Source organism: Culex pipiens, chromosome 2 (genome assembly GCF_016801865.2).
Source record: "Culex pipiens pallens isolate TS chromosome 2, TS_CPP_V2, whole genome shotgun sequence".
Taxonomy (NCBI): domain Eukaryota; kingdom Metazoa; phylum Arthropoda; class Insecta; order Diptera; family Culicidae; genus Culex; species Culex pipiens.
In genome coordinates, this window is record NC_068938.1 from 126,273,683 (window position 1) to 126,296,911 (window position 23,229).

General features: G+C 33.9%; 1 long non-coding RNA gene across 1 annotated transcript; it reads left to right on the forward strand.

Moving 5' to 3' along the window:
- Positions 1-662: 662 nt before the first annotated feature.
- On the forward strand, positions 663-7,258 carry LOC120419947 (uncharacterized). The gene is made up of 2 exons (XR_005605803.2): positions 663-888; positions 6,342-7,258. It is a non-coding gene; the product is annotated as an uncharacterized LOC120419947 (long non-coding RNA).
- The last annotated feature ends 15,971 nt before the right edge of the window (positions 7,259-23,229 follow it).

The following is a 23,229-nucleotide window of genomic DNA, read 5'->3' on the forward strand; positions in this document are numbered from 1 at the left end:
ATGAAGAAAAATGTGAATAAGAGTAAAAAAAATAAAAGTAGGAGTAATATCCTAACCAAGATAATCCCATTTTCAGATTTTTATGTTTTTTACTTGTTCAGAAGGCAGCTTTTGCCAAACTTAACTTCCATTGATTTATGTTTTTCTTAGTTTATTTTAAATATACAGCCATTCCACATCAAACAGGAAGTCTCCAAATCAAAAGTGCTCAAATTAGAGAGGGGATTCTTTAACCCAATAGGGGAGAAAATCGTGACGTCAGAAATGAACTCAAATCACTCAAAGTTCATTTTGTGAGTGACTTTAACATTTTGGCCTAGTTTGACAGCTACCTCGTTCCCAGGCTTTCTGTGGGAGAGAAAAGGAGGCGAATACTTTATGATAATCATACCTGTCAAAATTCCTAGCCTCAAAATTTTGTCGCGAGTTGCTTTTCTCCTCTAATCAGACCCATATTTTTTGTTTGGCGATTAGAGTGCTCCTATCCGAAGAAGGGTGGTCCAAAAAATTGCATTTTCACAAAAATGGCTCCAAATTGGAGCACTTTTGATTTGGAGTCTTCCTGTTTGAAGTGGAATGGCTGTATATTAATTTTATTTTGTTTAAATTGAGGTGGAAAAACCCATTTTATTTTGACATAAGTTGAAAATATGTAAGTTACGGCCTGGCACCCCTAGCCGTATTGCACCAACACTTGCAGACTTGTCATACGAAGCATTCTTTCTGAAATAATAAAGCAGTCAAGTTTCATCCTTCAACCAGTGCAGTGCTGAAGTTAATCGTCCGAACCTCCCCACGGGCCGGGAAGCAGCCAACATGGCCCGCTTCCCGGGAACCCCGTACATAACTGGCGCAGTCGGTCGTCTCGGTGGATTACCGAGACTTAAGGTAAGTAATTATTAAGTTTTAGTACAATAAATTTAGGGCAAAAAGTCTGGTTCACCAGCAATTTCCTGTGTCGATATTGCGAAATCGTAGTCGACACAGGCTATAAGTGTTTAGCATAGGGCAAAATTAGATTTTGCAATAAATTTAGGGCAAAAAGTCTGGTTAACCAGCAATTTCCTGTGTCGATATTGCGAAATCGTAGTCGACACAGGCTATAAGGTTTTAGTATAGGGCAAAATTAGATTTTGCCGTAAATTTAAGTGAAGAAAAAAAACCCCCGCGTATGAACGAAGACGATATGTGGATGATACGATGGTCAGCAGAAAATGCTTTGAAACGGTCGTCACCGCGTAGGAAAGAAGACGATATTTGAACGATACGATGGTCAGCAGAAAATGCTTTGACATGGTCGTCGCGCTGACGCGATTGCAACGAAATATCCAAAACCAAAAGAGTTCTATAAAAATTAAAAATTAAAAATTAAAAATTAAAAATTTAAAATTTAAAATTTAAAATTTAAAATTTAAAATTTAAAATTTAAAATTTAAAATCTAAAATTAAAAATTAAAAATTAAAAATTAAAAATTAAAAATTAAAAATTAAAAATTAAAAATTAAAAATTAAAAATTAAAAAATTAAAAATTAAAAATTAAAAATTAAAAATTAAAAATTAAAAATTAAAAATTAAAAATTAAAAATTAAAAATTAAAAATTAAAAATTAAAAATTAAAAATTAAAAATTAAAAATTAAAAATTAAAAATTAAAAATTAAAAATTAAAAATTAAAAATTAAAAATTAAAAATTAAAAATTAAAAATTAAAAATTAAAAATTAAAAATTAAAAATTAAAAATTAAAAATTAAAAATTAAAAATTAAAAATTAAAAATTAAAAATTAAAAATTAAAAATTAAAAATTAAAAATTAAAAATTAAAAATTAAAAATTAAAAATTAAAAATTAAAAATTAAAAATTAAAAATTAAAAATTAAAAATTAAAAATTAAAAATTAAAATTAAAAATTAAAAATTAAAAATTAAAAATTAAAAATTAAAAATTAAAAATTAAAAATTAAAAATTAAAAATTAAAAATTAAAAATTAAAAATTAAAAATTAAAAATTAAAAATTAAAAATTAAAAATTAAAAATTAAAAATTAAAAATTAAAAATTAAAAATTAAAAATTAAAAATTAAAAATTAAAAATTAAAAATTAAAAATTAAAAATTAAAAATTAAAAATTAAAAATTAAAAATTAAAAATTAAAAATTAAAAATTAAAAATTAAAAATTAAAAATTAAAAATTAAAAATTAAAAATTAAAAATTAAAAATTAAAAATTAAAAATTAAAAATTAAAAATTAAAAATTAAAAATTAAAAATTAAAAATTAAAAATTAAAAATTAAAAATTAAAAATTAAAAATTAAAAATTAAAAATTAAAAATTAAAAATTAAAAATTAAAAATTAAAAATTAAAAATTAAAAATTAAAAATTAAAAATTAAAAATTAAAAATTAAAAATTAAAAATTAAAAATTAAAAATTAAAAATTAAAAATTAAAAATTAAAAATTAAAAATTAAAAATTAAAAATTAAAAATTAAAAATTAAAAATTAAAAATTAAAAATTAAAAATTAAAAATTAAAAATTAAAAATTAAAAATTAAAAATTAAAAATTAAAAATTAAAAATTAAAAATTAAAAATTAAAAATTAAAAATTAAAAATTAAAAATTAAAAATTAAAAATTAAAAATTAAAAATTAAAAATTAAAAATTAAAAATTAAAAATTAAAAATTAAAAATTAAAAATTAAAAATTAAAAATTAAAAATTAAAAATTAAAAATTAAAAATTAAAAATTAAAAATTAAAAATTAAAAATTAAAAATTAAAAATTAAAAATTAAAAATTAAAAATTAAAAATTAAAAATTAAAAATTAAAAATTAAAAATTAAAAATTAAAAATTAAAAATTAAAAATTAAAAATTAAAAATTAAAAATTAAAAATTAAAAATTAAAAATTAAAAATTAAAAATTAAAAATTAAAAATTAAAAATTAAAAATTAAAAAATTAAAAATTAAAAATTAAAAATTAAAAATTAAAAATTAAAAATTAAAAATTAAAAATTAAAAATTAAAAATTAAAAATTAAAAATTAAAAATTAAAAATTAAAAATTAAAAATTAAAAATTAAAAATTAAAAATTAAAAATTAAAAATTAAAAATTAAAAATTAAAAATTAAAAATTAAAAATTAAAAATTAAAAATTAAAAATTAAAAATTAAAAATTAAAAATTAAAAATTAAAAATTAAAAATTAAAAATTAAAAATTAAAAATTAAAAATTAAAAATTAAAAATTAAAAATTAAAAATTAAAAATTAAAAATTAAAAATTAAAAATTAAAAATTAAAAATTAAAAAGAGTAATTTTCGCTGAAAGTGGACCACTATTTACACAAGGTGCTCAAAAATCAAAAGCAGTGTACTTTTCCAATAGCCCCCACCAAGTTATGAACGAAACCATGTTTGGTTGGTTGAATTTGTCCTCACCTCGGCGCCTAGAAGCTAAAACATTTTTTTAAATTGGTAAATTTTTGACTTAGGCGCGTCTACAAAATTGGATATAACTTTGCAAAACTTCAACAAACCCTTGATGTTTAGGGGTGTTTTGGAAAGGAAATGAGCAGAGCTTTCGAATGCACTTGTCAGAAAAATACCGTTCCATACATTTTTTAGCCACAAAACACCAATGTATTTTTAAAAGTCATTTTTGAAGGCCGGCGCCCCGCTTTATCGAAAAACTGACAAATCCATTCGAAAGCTGAGACGATTTCACATAAAGGACCAATAAATCTAAGGTGTATGTTCCTCCTATCTTTTTTAATCTAATTTTGATTCTGCGAGCGCAGCGCTCCGTTCGCATTTTGGGCACCCAAAATGTTGCAATTTGCTTGCCCCATTTTAAGGTTTTGTCAAAAAATATAGGTGCTCACTTTTTAAATGATAGTTTATTGTCCAAGGATCAAAATGCACTTTCGATAATTGACCAATATTTATGTTTTTGGGTTCTTCTAGGCAATTTAATGTCGAAAAATTGATTTTTTTTAATTTTTTTTTTGTAAAATGCTCACTTACAATTGTGTGGACTTTTTTTCAGCAGAACTAATGAATGTAGCATGTAGGAAATTTCACCACAAATTTTTTGCTCTAAGAGAAAACGCCATTTCGATACTCCAGCGCCAAGATATTTGAATTTTAGTGAGAAAAAAAGTGGCAATTTTTAAAAATTTCTCAGAATTAACAAGCTCGGCCTATTATTTACATGCGGCATATGTTTTGTAGGTCGGGGTATGGTTTCTTATAGTTATTTTGGTCGCTGAATTCGGATCTGGAATCAAATTTCAGATAAACAGTGAACGGTGATATTTTAGCCACGCTCAAATATTATTTGCGTGTATTCCCCATAGCCACTTAGGGATCGGCAGCCGAAGCCGCTAACCACCGCGCCACGAGGCCTCTCAAAACAATCAGAAGTTGAAAAAAACAATCTCCATAAAAAAATCCGTGAGTAAAATATCAATTAAAGGTGAGCGAAAGATGAAGTATGACCGAATTCACTAGCGATTAAAACTACATCATAATACCGCAAATAACTTTTGGGCGTGGCTCCAAATTTAACTGTTAATTTGAAATTTGATTCCAGATCCGAATTCAGCGACCAAAATAACTATAAGAAACCATACCCCGACCTACAAAACATATGCCGCATGTAAATAATAGGCCGAGCTTGTTAATTCTGAGAAATTTTTAAAAATTGGCACTTTTTTTCTCACGTAAACTAAAATATCTTGGCACTGGAGTATCGAAATGGCGTTTTCTCTTAGAGCAAAAAATTTGTGGTGAAATTTCCTACATGCTACATTCATTAGTTCTGCTGAAAAAAAGTCCACACAATTGTAAGTGAGCATTTTACTAAAAAAAAAAATTAAAAAATATCAATTTTTCGACATTAAATTGCCTAGAAGAACCCAAAAACATAAATATTGGTCAATTATCGAAAGTGCATTTTGATCCTTGGACAATAAACTATCATTTAAAAAGTGAGCACCTATATTTTTTGACAAAACCTTAAAATGGGGCAAGCAAATTGCAACATTTTGGGCGCCCGAAATGCGAACTGAGTGCTGCGCTCGCAGAATCAAAATTAGATTAAAAAAGATAGGAGGAACATACACCTTAGATTTATTGGTCCTTTATGTGAAATCGTCTCAGCTTTCGAATGGATTTGTCAGTTTTTCGATAAAGCGGGGCGCCGGCCTTCAAAAATGACTTTTAAAAATACATTGGTGTTTTGTGGCTAAAAAATGTATGGAACGGTATTTTTCTGACAAGTGCATTCGAAAGCTCTGCTCATTTCCTTTCCAAAACACCCCTAAACATCAAGGGTTTGTTGAAGTTTTGCAAAGTTATATCCAATTTTGTAGACGCGCCTAAGTCAAAAATTTACCAATTTAAAAAAATGTTTTAGCTTCTAGGCGCCGAGGTGAGGACAAATTCAACCAACCAAACATGGTTTCGTTCATAACTTGGTGGGGGCTATTGGAAAAGTACACTGCTTTTGATTTTTGAGCACCTTGTGTAAATAGTGGTCCACTTTCAGCGAGAATTACTCAAAATTAAAAATTAAAAATTAAAAATTAAAAATTAAAAATTAAAAATTAAAAATTAAAAATTAAAAATTAATTTTTTTTTAAAAACTTTAAAAATTGAGATGTTGTGTAATTTTATTGTAATCCATTATTACATGGAAATACAAAGGGTACAAGTGAATTGTAATCGAGGATTACGTAATCTTAGATTACATTCAATATAAATATTTATTTTTTTTTCATGTTTGTAATTCAGTATTACAAACTTGAAAATTTGTAATTTGAAATTACGAACTAGCTTGACAATTTTTCACCATTGTGTTTTCACATTACTTTTAAAATTCCCTAACCCAAAAAAAAAAAAAAAAAAAAAAAAAGAAAAAAAATGGACGGGCAATTGTTACAAAGCATGATGTATTTTTTTTTCCTGAAATTAATTCTGTTTTCAACAAATTATCCGAGGTCGATTCGCACAATATTATCATATGGTCGTGTTGCTCAATTGGAGCCCCAATTTGAAGATTTTCATTGGCATTTTTGTTAAACATTTTATTTACTAAATGTAAGCTATTTACTTTACTTTCATCCGCCTTTTACTTTTACAATAAGTATCAAATACACAAAAACAGCATCATGACTACCATAACGCTGAAAGAGAAAATGCACCTTTGTTTGACGATGGAGGAGTCGTTATATTGGCATTTTCTGTGTAACATTTTGTGTACTTGTTGTAAGTTGTCTATCTCTACTGTTATCTGTCTTTTACTTTCACTATAAACATCGAATATTAACCAATATTTTTTGATCCATAGAGAATCAGGATGATAATCACGAGCCGAAACCGAGGACTGGCAGGCAAACAGCATCGAAAAAAAATCAATAGCATCTTCATTCCTTTCTTTATTTGATATTTCTAACGCTTTTTACTTTTAGACTTCCACCATATTCACTCAACACCCGCTTGGTAACCACGTCTAGGGAAAGCAGCAGACGTGCAAAACAACCAGGCTAATTTCTCCCCAATGAACCTAACCAGCGTTGGAGAGGTAGTAATGGATATGAAGAATGAGTTGTAATTGTAAAATTTGTAATCATTGTGGCGTTAACGAAAAGAACAAAAAAAAAGGGTTTTATGCCGTGATTGAGGAGAGAGCAGACATAGCTCAACCTCAACCCAAGTGCTTTTGTCCCTTCCAAAAGCCTTAGCCTGCGAAAATTCTGATGGATGCTACTAAGAAACTGTACACCGAATATCGCTGTTAGAATTAAGTTTGGTAGGACAAGTTAGCAAGAAATCGTTTAAATCAAACCAGAAAATTCTCATAATTCTTATGAGCCTGAGCCGCATTAACCAAATGCTAGGAATGTGATATCCTTGATACGTCAGGAATCCTTCCTGTTGCCATCCCGGGGCTCCAGACAACTAGATTTGTGAGGCCCTCGACACGTCAGGACTCCGTCTAGCCTGGAACAGTCATTGGGAATGTGATGTCCTCGATACGTCAGGCATCCGCCCTTGGACGAACTCCGCAGCAACTCGAGCACATCAGTGGAACTCAGAAAAAAAAAAAAACTAAAACAGTTTTTTAAAGTCGAATCGAGACGATTCGAGTCTAACGATGGGGTAGTTACGGCCTGGCACCCCTAGCCGTATTGCACCAACACTTGCAGACTTGTCATACGAAGCATTCTTTCTGAAATAATAAAGCAGTCAAGTTTCATCCTTCAACCAGTGCAGTGCTGAAGTTAATCGTCCGAACCTCCCCACGGGCCGGGAAGCAGCCAACATGGCCCGCTTCCCGGGAACCCCGTACATAACTTGTATACCAAACATAGAACACCAAAATTGACCCAAAATTCATCAATCATCGATCCAAGAGTTTAGAATGGGATTCAGTACGCAAAACCCTGCGTTTTGGTTTTTGACAGTTTGGAGCCCTTTAAAGATTTTTGGAATTTTTCAAAAACGTCTTAAGCTCATCCAGGGAACGAAAAGATTCGTCAACTATACAGAAAATGTTACGAATCTATAACACCGCCGCTGAAAACTTAAACATTTTCTGCAAGCTCTTCTGGCAGAACCATCAGCTTGCTTGGTTGCATGAACGTCGCAACGCCTACTACACAGCACTGAAAAATTGCCAAAAACCGTGTTTTCGACCACTTTTATTATTTATATTTCAACGTCAAAAATCTACCAATAATACTAATACATATAGTATAGCAATATACAGTAATCCTACATATTCGTAACACCCAAACTTTGGTTGGTGTCAGCGTTTGCCAAGTTTGTTAACATCTCTAAGAATAAAAACACGCCAAAACGCCATCATTACTTCTATTGTACAAACTTATATACAACAAAGTTTCAGAGTAGTTTTCCACGTTTTCGAATTTTTTCGTGATTTTTAAATTATTAGTTTTTGATTGAGATAAAACTTTGTCTATACATTTCCAATGCACAAAAAAGTCATTTTGCATCATTTCTTTTTCCATACAAGTCTCCATTAGGGGCTGGTCATACAAAATGGAGTAAATGTTTCTTGAGAAGAGATTTTCTGATCGATTTGTGGACTTCGGCAAAGTTTTAGGTTATGATTAGGACGTCTCAGAAAAAAGCACCCGAAGAAAAAATCCGATTTTTCAACATAACTTTTTACCATTAAAAGTTGAATTTCCAAAAAACGGTTTTAGACTTTTTTTGAAGCGTTTTAGGAGACTAAAAAGACATTGGTTGAGCTATAGTGCGTAACAAATGACAAATCTGGTTGAGGAGTTATGAATTTTAGAAACGTGTTTTTTAGAAAATATCGTTAATCTAGACAAAAAATTACAAAAAAAGTACTTTACATTTTCTTCTCAAGATTTAAAGTTGTCGTTTTTTGTTTTTTGCCTTCTTGACTTCTTGAAAGAAAAGCGCCTTCTATTTTTGTAAAGCTGAAAAATTTCCTATAATTCTCTACTGGAACTTTGAAAATCTGGCAATTAGTTTCTACTATACAAATTCAAAATTTTAAAACAAAATTAACTTTTGAAAAGACCTAAAATAGATAATATCCCTTATTTCATATTTAAAACCTCATTATAAAATTTTTGAAATATTTTTATTTAAAAGATCAGAAAATGTCGTTATTTACGAGTAAAATCAAGTTTTAGTCATTCTTTTTAATCTGCCTTGTTGTTTGTACATTCATACAGGCGAACCTAGATTCGAATTAAACACGCTTTTTCATGGCAGAAAAAAAAATTCATTGAATATCATTTGTTTATTCAGCAATTCCCAACGAAAACAGCATGATTCGAAAAAAAAGTTGTCCAATCAGGCCCAAACGTGGAGTGGGGGTTCCTTGGTCAAAAGAATTATACCCGTATTTTTTTTATAATTTATTTTTGGTTTTGCCACTAGGGCGACCTACGCTGTGTTAGGGTTGCGTCTTTCAATTACGGAAATTTGAGTACCAAAAAATGTATTGATCATCGCTCAAATTTAAAAGTTATGTCAGTTTTAGTGAAACAAGTTTATTTCTTCCCGTTTTCGTCATTTTCTCGTTTTTGCGCACGGCGCGTCGTTAAACCCAGTTTTTATTTTAGAAAACGTATCTCGGAATCCTGTTTAAATAAATCCACAATTTTTTAATATGTTATGTAAAATTTCCAGTGCATATTTTCAAGCATAGGCTCTTTAGTCCCGAGACCTTCAAAACAGTTTTTTTAAGTTTGCATACGACCTTTTCAAATGTCAGGCTAGATTTTTGCAACTTTAAAGCATTTTTCTTTGAAAGCCTATCTAATCATCTTCCATTTGCGTCGAGGAGTTACGACTTTTTGAAAATGTGGTTTTTGCGAAAATCGACGAAAATTGCAATTTTTTGGACCACCCTAACAGGGCGTAGGTCACCCTCATGGTCAAACAAAAAAAAATTGGCCAATGAACCCCCACTCCTATGTTGGGCCTGATTGGACAACTTTTTTTCGAAACATGCTGTTTTCGTTGGGAATCGCTGTATTTAGATATAACGTATAAAAAGCATTCATGCAAAGACATTGACCATAACCATCTAAAATCTAAAAAAAACTTAAGCAATTTAACAATCCCTACACACCAATACTTATCGCAAATTAATTGGTATTGATGTTAAATTTTAATTTAAAACTATATTTGAACATAAAACTCCAACAATAAATTTCATTTCCTGCCATTCACCTCCCTAATCAGAAAGCCCAACCGAGTGAACAATACTAAATTGAATTATACAAAACAGCTTCCATCTGGTTTTCCGGTTCCAGCAATTAGACACAGATCTCCTAGCGTTTCGGTTTGATATAATGTTGTTGTAGTGCTCAGTAGCTCGTTGTAGCTCTAACTAAGCTACAAAACCACACCAGAGCGCTGGAGAAAACGCACACGACTTAGGGGGGAGGTGACGTTCCTCCGGGTTTTCTGGGGCGTAGGTGGTTCCGAACATTGGACCAGGACCAGCATATAGTATCATAGGCATGAATATTCCAATTCAGTGATACGAGCAGCAGTCACACCAGGCCGGGCAAAAGGATGCAAATAAATTCATTCAAACAGCTCGGAATCCAACCTGGAGATTGCTAATGGAACCACGTGAAGGAATGATTCCGGAGGCTGTGTGTGTGTGTGTGTGTGCCAAGTCAAGGATGGTCGTTTCTCGTCCTCACTCGGAAGCAATATCCATTGCGGCCTGTGGGCCAAACGATGAAGACATCCTGCCGGGGCTCTTATATGTAGCTCTTCCACCAGCAGAGCTTCTTGTATTCGTGACTTGGGGTGATTGAATTTAATGGAGTAAGGAAATAATAAATTGAATATTGTTGGTTCGTACCGGAGGCGAATGTATGCGTCCAAGGTTGTGGACGCTGTGAGGCTGTTGAGAGTGGGGTGGTGTCGTAAGATATTCAACTCACAGCTGGGCGATGTTTCAATTTACAGAAGAAATTAGTTGTCACAAAGATACTGGTAGAACAGACGCTGTTACGTATTGGGTTACTATCCAAATATTATTTAAATTATATACGATGTATTTTAGCTTTTTAACAGGTTTGGGTTTATAGAAAATTCTGACTCTTTTAAAAATAAAAATAAAAATCTAGCTTTCTCACTGAAAAAAGGCTAAAACAATTCACTTTAAATTTAAAAAAAAACTCGTAGACCCACCTTTACCTATACCTATCGACTCAGCCTCTTAAACTGAATGAATGTCTTTTTCATTACAAAGAAACAAACGAAAGTTCTAGGCTATGAATTAAACTCATAGGAAAAAAAGAGCCAAGAAAAAATACTACCCGTTTTTCTTTATTTAATTTTTAATCACTGACAGTTTAATTTCAAAAGCATAAAAAATGTATTCAGCGGTTTCTATTAGAATTTTCAAAATGATATTTTTAATGGACCTCCTCTGCCGTGGGGTAAAAGTATGTGATTCTATGCTCGCTGGCTGGCTGTTTACATAACCATCATAACCAACCATAAGCAACTTAACGGAGGAGGACCGCAAATGTGATTCCATTTTGGAGGTTGGTACGGTTTGGTTGGTATTTTCCAAGCAAAACATGTGTAAGACTAAATGTGGCATCTGCTGCTGCCTCGCCGGGGGTAGGGTGCGAGGACGTTTCGCCTAGTCACGGAAGCTCGTGTAGTTCCTGTACCAAAAGCACGTTATTAGGGAAGACGATAATGAGCGAACGCTTTTGGGGTGGCAAAATGTGCAGCTACCTAATGGAACGTTGAATATGAATTTCAAGGAAGTTATTAGCGCTTTTTGGAATTTGTCACAGATGGTGTTCTAAGGTGTTACCTAAAATTTTTTTTTTTTTATTATTATTATAGAGACTTTACACCATTGTGCATTCATCTCTTCAAGGTGGATAGTGAAAGAGGAAATATTACAGAGTTTAAAATCACTTCAATAATTATTACCATGCCTTTTTTCTAACGATTTCTCTCTATGTTTCAAATATTTAGCAGAATATTTAAAGAATGAATTATCAAGTTCTTCAAGTTTATCTTCGTCCTCTTCTTCCAGGGATTTAGAAGTTATCTCACAACACTTTTTCTTATAATATTTTGCTTTTATGACATCTTCATCTTCTTCATCTGTTTCTTCTGCAGCCATCTCTCTTCGTTTTTTTGTTAGTTCGTCTTCCGCGTCCAAATATGCCTGTAAGCGATTTCGGCGGCGGGTGTGCTTAGAAAGCACGGTCTCGAATCCATCGTTGTCTTCTTCGTCGATTTCACTTGTTTCCATTGCATTTTGTTCTGGTTTACTATTGTTGCTTTTACTGCTGCTGCTGCTTGGCTCGGGTTCAATCGGTTGTGTACTGCTTTTTTGGTTAACCTTTTTACTCGAATCCGCACATTTTTTGTTCTTTGCTTTGAGTTTGCAAAGCGATTTTTTGCCTACAATCGTCACTGCTGCAGCAGCATTGTTTACAGTGATTAATTTCGGCGTTGGCTGTTTCAGCAACATCCGCAGGGTCCGAACTCCATTTGGGATCCCTGGGAAGAAGTTAATCCAGCGGTCGTTGGTGATGGTCAAAACTTCGCCGTATTTACTCATCACTTTGACTACGTCATCATTGCTTATGCCTAGAGGTAGGTCAAGCACACGAACTTCCGTAGCGTTGTTGTCCAGGTAAATCGGGATTTTGCAACCCTGATATACCAGAGGTTTGTCGATGATGGACGAGGCCATTGCTGAGTCGGCGAACTGCAACACGGCTATTTTTCTTCTATTGCATAATTGCAATGCTCGCAAGTTTTCTTGGTTTACTTGAAGGTCTGCGAGAAATTTTTTTACAAGCTTTGGGCTTGGTTGGTTTTGGAACAAAAATCCAGAACCACACTGTTTTTGTCTACGGTGCACATTTTAAAAAAAAGCGGCGACGCGCACACAAACTGCGGACTGGCGTTGAGAATGCGACTTGTAAGGTCGGCGGTTACTTTGCAACTGTTACCTAAAATTTGGAAATAGTTTCCAACAACTAAGTCACACATCTCTGGTTGCCTTGTTTCGTATAACTAAATCCAACAAATGGCATCCGTAACTGAAATGTTTCCACTCGATTGATTCCAACACAAATACACACCCCAGCCAGTGCCACTCTGCCAATGAAACGAAATTATCCAGCCTGAAAGACTAGCTTATGTGCATTCAATTTACCCCTTTCGTGTTCACCAACTTTTACAATACCCAACCAAAGTGTGAGTTGTTCAACTTGGAACCACTTCCTTCCTACAATTACCTCCTACCCCGACACAAAAGGACCGAGCGAAAACCACATGAAACGATACCCTGAAGCTTTCGGGTAAAGTCCGAGTATCCTCCAAGCTCGGCTGCTGGCTAATGCATCTCCTGACATGCTGACTGACTGTAGACCAGACAAAGCCATTTAGTAGTCAACTTTCCGAACCCCCCCTGCCCCACTGTCACTCTCTTGGCCACTCTTACCATTGCTATAGGTGGCATTTAGTTTTATTTTAAGACTACAAGAGAAAAGCTTCGGTTGCGATGATTCGGAACAGAACATTTCTGCTGTTAGGATGGCGCCTTATTTTAATATGTTAAGATCGAAAGAAAGATTTTTTTTCAAATATATCCCAAATTATTTACTCAACATTTCACATCAAAGTCGTAGCAACTATTTTTTAAAGTTTATGTACTCACTCACTCACGTTACTTACTAAAATTACTAACCCAACCACCGGCTCATTCATTCACTCACTCAGGTGATTAACTCTAGAGAGCCTATTGGCTGTTGCCGAAGTGGTTTGTTTACCTTTTTTCGTCACCCTCAGTCACCCTCGCAAACGTCAAACCATACAAAATTGCTGCACCCAAAGTTAAAGAACGAGGGGATAGTCCTCACGAAAAGAAACGTGAGGAAAGTGCTATTTTGCGAGAGTATATTCCTCTCGCGTGTTAATTCGTTCATTGGAACAGTTCATCCTATTGAGTGGCTTATATGGACAAATGAACGCCACTTAGTTACCGAACCATGGTGGCCCATACGGCAAAGGCACGGTTGAATATGCCGAAGGTCTTTGGTTCGAGTCTCGGTACCAGTACTTTTTTTTGTTAGATGAACTTTTTTTGAAGATGAACCCATGAGTAAAGTACTCTCGGTAATTTCGGGATTTATCCTCTCCGTCCGCACACAGTACCATTTTACTACCGAATCATGCTTCTTATCCTCTCGTATGCCGATGCCCAGTTCTGGGTGTGCTAGATCTTTTGCGGGAGAGATCCGGAAAAAGATGCGGCAGCAATTTGTACTGATTTGAGGACTAGTTTGAGGATTGCTGAGAGTACCGAAAAGTTTGGTTATGTTACAGCTTGCAAAAGTCAATAGAGGAGAAAAGCAACTCGCGACAAAATTTTGAGGGTAGGAATTTTGACAGGTCGTCAGCTGTGTGCTATCTTGTGACAACGACCATTTAGTACTTTTCGAGAAAATCGATTTTTTAACTTTGATGATAAATATTTTCAAAACTATGATTGGTATATCAAAACTTTTTGATGCAATCGGTTCGTATACTATCGCTTAACAAACGCTCCAAGTTTCAACTAATTTGGTTACACCAGTTAAAAGATACAGTAAATAATGTAAACAAAAATCTGAAAAGCACGCGTCACAAGTGTGTTTCGAAAGTAAAATTGTACTACGTGTCACAAGTGTGCACAGAATTCCCATACAAACTAAAATAGGCTGAAATCAGTAGTTTAACCGACTTAATCAGTATATTTTTAGAAACAAAAGATTGCATTGCCTTCACAAAATGTGTATCAACATACATTTGTGAAAAACAAGAAAATTTTTCCACATTTTCCAACAACATGTATGACGTGTCACAAGTGTGCACGATCATTTTGATGATAAAATGGTCTATGTCACAAGTGTGTATTGCGATATCCGGGAAACGGAAGCGAGTTTCCAAAATCGGGTTTAAGCATCTTGTAGTGTTTGTTAAGTATAGCAAAACGTCATCATTAACTCATTTTCGACCAAAATGGTCTATGTCACAAGATAGCACACAGCTGACGAGGTATGATTTTTATAAAGTATTCGCCTCCTTTTCTCTCCCACAAAAATACTGGGGACAAGGTAGCTGTCAAACTAGGCAAAAATGTTAAAGTCACCCACAAAATGAACTTTGAGTGATTTGAGTTCATTTCTGATTTGAGAAATGAACTCAAATCACTCAAAGTTCATTTTGTGAGTGACTTTAACAATTTTGCCTAGTTTGACAGCTACTTTGTCCGTACTTTTTCTGTGGGAGAGAAAAGGAGGCGAATACTTTATGAAAATCATACCTGTCAAAATTCCTAGCCTCAAAATTTCGTCGCGAGTTGCTTTTCTCCTCTATAGAGGAGAAAATCGTGACGTCAGGAATGAACTCAAATCACTCAAAGTTTATTTTGTGAGTGACTTTAACATTTTGGCCTAGTTTGACAGCTACATTGTCCCCAGTTTTCTGTGGGAAAGAAAAGGAGGCGAATACTTTATGAAAATCATACCTGTCAAAATTCCTAGCCTCAAAATTTTGTCGCGCGTTGCTTTTCTCCTCTATTAGGTTTTAAGCCCTAACGTCATTTGACAGCTCGTGTGCATTGTTTACATGGTCCATGTAAACAGTGCACTCCTTTCTAACCTCCAAATCGAGTCGGCGTAAAACCTAATACGGAGAGGCGAAATGGTTATCTCGGGGTTCCAATCCAACTGTCAAATAGATTAGATAAGGTAACACGTGAAAATTTTCAGAAAAGTGAAAATTTTATACTTTTTCTGGCAAATTTCACCGGATTTTTTTTTTTGTGTAGAGATGTTTAGCATGCCAAACTAAACCAAAAAACGGTTTTAGTGGAATTTTTTTTTAATATTTTTAAGTTTAAAAGCGTTTTTTGGTTTAATATGGCATGACAACCCTGCAAAAAAATTCCGGTAAAATTTGGCCGAAAAACAGTCAATTGTTTTCTAAAAATCTCCTTATAAACTCTGGGTTTCTTGCTAACTATTTTTTCACAGCTAGAAAACTCACCTTACCTTATCTAATGTAGATGCCTGGGTTCCAATCGAGTGACAAAACCTTGCAAAAATAAGGTTGGAATCAATTTCAATTATTTTTGATCAATAAATATAATTTTGAACATCATGAATTTTGTGAAACATTTGTGAAACAAAATATGACCAAAAAGAAAATTCATGGACACTTTTCCTAATTGCAAACAAGATTTTGTTTTCCGATTGCAAACTAGATTTTAGCAGGAGAGTGAAAAGAGAGAATTCGTAACGTGGTTTTCGAATGATCCCACTTTTTTACATGAAAAAAGTAGGAGGAGGTTCATGCACAAGCGTGACTTTTTCTCTTGCACTTGAATAATTTGTCAACTGAGTATCGTGTGAGCAGCAGTGCCGGGAATATGAATTTTTGTGGTGTTCTTTTTGTGCTGTATTCGTGGTCATGTTCACGTCGAATTCTGTGGAAGGTGCGAAGCCGCGTGTTTGGATTCTTGTGTCTCTGTTGTTTTATTTGTGCTTCCATCTGGAGTATTAGTTTTTAAATCATTGTTATTTTTTACAGCGTCCTGGAATTATTTTAAATTAAATATCTACATGTAAATTTATCTACTCACTCTATGATTTATTTAAATGTTCATATTATTCTTTGTCATCATCTTGATTATATTTATTATATTTATCATCTTTATTATATTTATTCTGTTTACTATATTGATTAAATTAATTATATTTATTATTTAATATTATTACAATACTATATGCTTACTAGATAATACACTACAGACTCACATTTACACTTACAAACATCCAAATCATTTAATACAATACGCATTCAACCATTTTCATCGGCCCGACTAAATTCCCCTAACCCCCATTCCGAACCTTCCAAAAATATTCCGTTCACTTTTAAAAGTCACATGGGTTCCCTGCACTTTTCCACTTGTGAACAACAAAAACATCCCCTCTCAAATCCCCACGGGACTATATGGGCGTAGCCTTGGAGCACAGTGTGGAAATTTACGTTCTTAGATATTTTTGGATGTACCGGGCAGCAATCAAATTGTCTAAGAATATTGAATTGACCATTGTGGCACCCCCTAGAGCGTGGTGCAGACCCGTAATGCTATTCTATGCTATGCTATGCACTTGAATAATTTGTCAACTGTTACGCGTATTTTTTCAAGTTTTCGGTTCAGTTTGAAAGTATCTAAAAAAAAAATTAATACAAAAAAATCCCAGAAGTCAACTTCAACTCCAGCTACCTAAAATGATTGATTACAATACTTGCTGGCGAACAGTAAAATGGTTCCTCTATGGCTCTATTCACCCCGCAGGATTTTACTTATGAAAATGTTTTTTTATTTGTTTGTGTAAATTTTCAATATTTATTTGAATCATGTTTTTTTTTTTTTTTTTGGAATCATAACTTTGTGAAACAGATGTGTTAGAAAATCGGCCAAGCTGTTGTTTTTATGTTATTAATGTTGGTCCCCTAAAAAACACAATAAAAAAATATATATAAAAAATACGGACGGATAATAGTTCAATTTGTGAAAAAAGTCAATTGAATAAAAAGAAAAATTTTTAGATCGCAAATAAAGTTGTATGAATTATTCTCATCATAACCTACAACTTTGTACAGTAAATACACCAAACAGATCAGAAAATCGCTCACTGATATACAGATTCTCAAACATACAATTGTTGTAAAGACAGCTGTCAAAATTGTATAGAAACTTGTATTGACGAACCAATTATGCATAATTTCTTCTTTGATCATAGGGAAACTCCACACAGCAAATTAAATCCACGTTTCGCATTTGAGACGTTGATTTTAGTGGGTTGCAAACGGGCTTTCGTCATGTATATGTGTAAACTTGGGGAAAACCGAGAAACTACCCAGCCCCGGATTTGCGTAAGAATTGACTAGAGAGAATTAAAACCAACTCTACCAGGACAGGACAGACATGACCATGACAGCCATCCATTGCAGGCCGCTCCCATCACCACCGCAAACCAGGGACAAGGAAAGAGATTTGAATCCACTTTTTTTAGGGAATAAGCGAAATTCTCCACGGTATCCCCAAATAAGTTTCCCTTGAGATTTGACAGTTTGGAGAGGTAGGTCATCATCGACCACCCTATTGGAGCACGGAGACGTCCTTCAATGCACAATGGACACGGATATGGAGCAGATCCAACTAAATGGCGTGTATATGTGTCTCTCGCCTTGTGTAGGTGGTTGGACTCAAAAGGAGCTTGCTCAAAGTTTTGCACAATTGCATTTACCGCCGTGAGAATTCCACCTACTTGGGGAAAACGGAGATTAGACATCGGTTTGCGGACTCCGCAGGAACAATAAGCTGGGATTGTTGAATGACAAGCTATTTGCAACGGTTGTACATCTTAATCCGACAACGGCATCAATCAGTGATTTCCACTGTTTATTCCGGTGGACTAATCTATCGTCGTTATGTTTGCCAATTTGCTAGGGATTAAGGGTGGCAGCATACCAGAAATAATGCTTCGTATAACAATTCAAAGCTTAATGGTTTTTGCATCACTGGCCGAGGACAGTAACCTGTAACACTTCCAGACACCTTTCAGCCAAATCAAGACGAAGAAGCAGAACAAGTTTTAAGGGAAGAAACCACACACCAAAAAGTTCAACCCCGACGAGGAGAGACTCTGGCTCAGACGGCGATGGTGATAAAGTTTTTGGCAAAGTTCGAGCAAATAAAGAGGTATTTATTTGAATAATGGCCCGGATGTGTCGTACAGGTAAAATATGAACACGATGGAGTTGAAGGTGTGGTCTATTAGAGCTGCACTGGATGACACTACCGGAGAGTGCACTCGAGTGAATGTACTTGGTTCTTGCCTGGTGGTGCTGGCGCGTACGAAAATTGGATTCGGCTGCAAATTTGAGTTATGTTCGGAGAAATTTATGGTCCAAGGATTAATGATTCTACCACATAAATTTGAAGAAAATGCACAATTCGTTGCACTTCACTTCGCCCAGCTAACAACCTCTTTACTGAACATTAAATTGAATCCTAAATATCGTAATGACATTTATTGTAGTTCCGTTCCCGGGCAGACGGTAATAACAAAATTCATGCCATTTCAATAACAAAAAAACGAAGTTGACTTTATAGCTGTCGGCCACCATTGCTAGTTCCAACCACTAGTGTCTTCCTTTTTATCTGCAAGGACTTCGGCGCCCTGGGCTCCTAAGTGTATGAAAGTATGGCACGGAGCGACGGCGCCGAATACCCATATTTACACAAAGAATTTTAGAGCGCCCGCCGCGGGATTCGAACCGGTGACCTCTGGATTGTGAGTCCAGTGCGCGGTCCGATTGATCCACACGGGCGGGACGTGAATAATAACAAATACTGTTAAAATTACAGAAATTGTTACGGAATCTTCTTAAAAACCCATTTTTGCATAAGGGTTTAACAACAGTTTATGTTATCATAACAAAATTTGTTATTGTTCTGATAGTGGTTGAAAGCCAAAACAACTTTGGAATAACATTTTTTGTTATGGATGATCGGATTAGTTGTTAAAATAACAAAAAAGAATAACAAAGTGTTGGAACCCTAACGTCTCTAGTGTTCTACGGTGTAATTCTAAGTAAACAAAGCACCCCTCGCCAAAGCAGTGTGGTGAATAACTCATTGTCACCACACACAAAACAAACACAACGTAGGGAAGTATTGTTATTTGTTACGAATTCAATCTGTGATATTCTCGATTTCATTGGTAAGTTTTCAAACGAGCACTTACAATGAACTCACTTTCATGAGCGATGAACTCCAATGCATGTAAAAAGTCACAAACATGAATCAGGGAGTACGAAATAGGACGCGAATGTCAAGAAAATGAAGGAATTCGACGATAAATGGGAGAGAATTGAGTGAAAAGAGACCGGAAATGGACATTTTTCTCTCAATTCTCTCTCGTTTTGCAGAAACGATGAACGTTTTGACCGAGCGATGAACGTTTTGACCGAACGATGATCATTTTGCTTCGTGCGTGTTCGAAAAGATCTGAGTGAAAAAGATAATAATTAACCAGTAAGCAAAAGTGAAAATAAACGATCTCTTCTAATCCAACCTCCGAGAAGGCAAGTTGCCTCTCTCGGAGCACCTGAAACCCTGGAGTTTTACTTACCTGGAAGTCTTGTCCGCTGCTGCATCGATGGTATCCTGGAACCTAGAAAGAAACGGTGGGTCGTCCGCAGTTTTCTGAGTCGGCCCCCTAGCCGATCAAAAAGATTTTTTCGAAGAATAACTCAAAATGTTATTAGTCTGTTATTACAATAACAATCCATTAACAAAAAAATCATAACGACGAATAACAAATCTTGTTACAAATAACATAAAATGTTATTGGCCTAGTATTATCAAATATCAAAAAATGTTATTCCCAAGTTATTCCCGTCTGCTCGGGTTAAAGCAAAAAATTGATTAGTGTGTTTAAGTAAATATATTTGTTTGTGGGGTATATTCTGTGGTGTTAAGTTTATGGTTTGTTAATGGAGGTAGTATAATGATAAGTGAAAGAGTGGGTTAGTTAGATATATGAAATATTAATTGTTGAATATATGGTGATTTTTGTAATAAAGATTAGTTGGAAAAAAGCGGTTAAAGAACTGGAAAGTAAGTTTTGTAGAAGCAGTTAGTGAAAATATAATATTTTGATAGTGGTGATTAAAATAGGAAATTGGAAAATACTATGATTTTGTATAAATATATAATCAATGGATTAAGCAAAATTTTGTTATACTTGTTATTAATGGTTAAAAAAGGATATTTGTTTTATCTTTATTTTTGAAGGGAATGATGTGTGGAGGGGGTTGTGATATGTAGGATTGTATGATAGATGTTGTTAGTGGTGATTGTAAGAAAATTGTGGATAAGTGGGTAGAAGTATTAAGTGTATTTTGGAGAAATGGGAAGATGGGTGAAATATTAGAGTATGGTAATTAGATTTAGAGGGTTTGTTATAATATTCAAAAAGATACAAAAAAAAAATAGAAGTTGGGCTTATAGAGAGATTTTTTTTTTGAGATGGGTAAAGATATTTGATGGTGTAAATTTGTAAAATATATATTATAAGGATGATGTAGTTAGTTTAAAGTTGGAAGGTTAAAGAGGGTGAGTGGTTGAGGGTAACATTGAATAGGATGATGATTATACTCATAAGAGATAAAAATAAAAAGTTTTTGTAAATATGTTTATAGAATAGTGTAAAGATTTTTAATACGATTGGGTGGAGGGATGTGTTTTGTGTTATTTGGTAAGTTATATAAAATTTTATAGTAGAGAAAAAAATGGTGAAGTTAAGAGGGTTAGAGGTAGGGGGGTTTAGTTTAATTATTTGTTTATTTGTTGGAGGGGTAGAGATAGAAATGGAGTAACAATGTGTTGGTGAAGATGGGTGGTGGGGTGATGGTCGAGATTTATGTTGATTGCAGGGGCATATATTTTCTGGCGTTTTCACGTGCCGTTCAGCTTGCACGTTTATGCAAAATAAAATTTTAGAATTAAGGAATGAAATGAATGAATTACGTGGTATTACAGATAATTGCAATAAAAAAATAGATTCACAACTCGCAAATAACAAAAATCAAATAAAACTTTATCAATTTGCGTGAAACTAAATTACTTAATGAAAACTTATTTCCAAAAACTTTTAAGCAAATTGTATTCCACGACATTACATTTGAACCCAGTTTGGGTAGATTTCGACAAGGGGAACAAGCTTTCGTAATTAAAAACAACCCCAAAACATTCACTCATAAATTCTAGGAACTTTTAACCTAGAGGCAAACTAGTTCTGAGTGGACCGACAATTCCAAATGGAGAACACATGTCGTGTGGTTTTTGTACTCTGAGGGTTTTACTACCAGAAGCTTCGTCAGAAATTCAGCAACCACAATTTTAACTTTAAAGTTGCTCTAAATGTTTTAGCTGAAGCAGGTTTTTCAATTAATAATCATGCATCAGATTTCGAACAATAACTCATAAAAATATCAACCATAATGAACAATGCAACGCGGAATCAATACCAACCATTCATTCATTCAACTGCATCGATGTAATTATATTGAGCATAAATTGAGCACTCACACAATTACCACTCAACATAAAGCCCCTCGAACCACACTTTGTCAGTGGCGAGAGCCACAAAAATGCGCATTGTAATGAACAGTTCGTGGTTTGCCGTGCCCTCCTTACACGCCCCATTAATGATTATTTGTGGTCGAGCTTAATAGTAATGAGGTCCCTTTGCTCTGCCATTAATGGAAACATGCTGTTTGGAAAATGTTCTAGCCTTACTTTTAAATGGTAAACTATATATTTGCCGTAGCATTTCTAATGAATGATAATTGATTGCTGAAATGATTTTTTTTTTTTCAATATTCGGAATTGAATCAACAATTTGTCTTCATGGATAACTTTTGTCCCATTTTTCGATATCTCGTTAAGGAGTGGTGGTGCAATCCCTTCCAATTTTGAACATTCGAAAAAGACGTGTTTTTCAATAATTTGCAACTTAAAATGGTGATGATTTGAAATTTGGTGTCAACGGGACTTTTTTGTAAAATTGGACAGCCCGATTTGATGGTGTGCTCAGAATTCCGAAAACAAAAATATTTTTCAGAGAAAAAGTAAAACAAAAAAAGTTTCAAAAACTCTGGCATTTTTCGTTACATGACTGTAAAAAATATTGAGACATGTCAATTTATGGGAAATATAATGTACTTTTCAAATCAACAATACCCAGAAGGGTATTATTTTTTTTTTCATTCAGAACAAAAATTTAAATTGTGAAATTTCGTGTTTTTTCTTACATAACAGGGTTATTTTTAGAGTGTAACAATGTTCTACGAAATTGTAGAACAGACAATTACATAAAAAAAGTTTTTTAAACATAAGGGGTTTCTAATCTAATCTAATCTAATCAGACCCTAGCGCAGCCAATCTTTCGAAGGGATCCTGGAGAGTGCCTTAGGTTAGATGACGCCTAGCACTCTTCTTGTCATTTATTAACATTTGCAGTGCGCCATTGCATCGGAATGCATTGAAACAACACAAGCGTAAAAGCGGCCAGGCCTACTGCGTAAAGCCGTATCGCAGAGATGACTCGTAATTGGGTTGAGTTTGAGCACTGAGTGTTCGAACAACAACACAATTCTGAATCGACAGGGGAGGAAGAAGTGTAGGGACACACCACCATACGCTCCGAGATTTGTTTGTATTCGTTGGGAGCACCATGCTAAGAAGGTTTGGTATTCCGGGACCCTCTGGGATGGGACATTGTATTTCCACGAATGCCCTGGACATTATTTGCCGTGGTTATAGCGCCACAACTCGCTCTCTGTAACAGTATTCCTAATTCCAGTCCACGCTCACCAAGTCGACATGGCCTAGTGGTTAGCATTTTTGCTTACCAATCCAAAGTACGGGGGTTCGAACTCCGCCTCGAGCGACTTTGATTTTTCGGTCATATTCATCATTTTAAATTTATGTGTTCTTAACTTTCTCGTTGGGAGCAGATGGGCATCGAACCCAGAACCATTCGCTTACAAAGCGAACACCGTAACCAGTCAGCCACGGCCGCTCCTTAGTTTTTTAAACATAA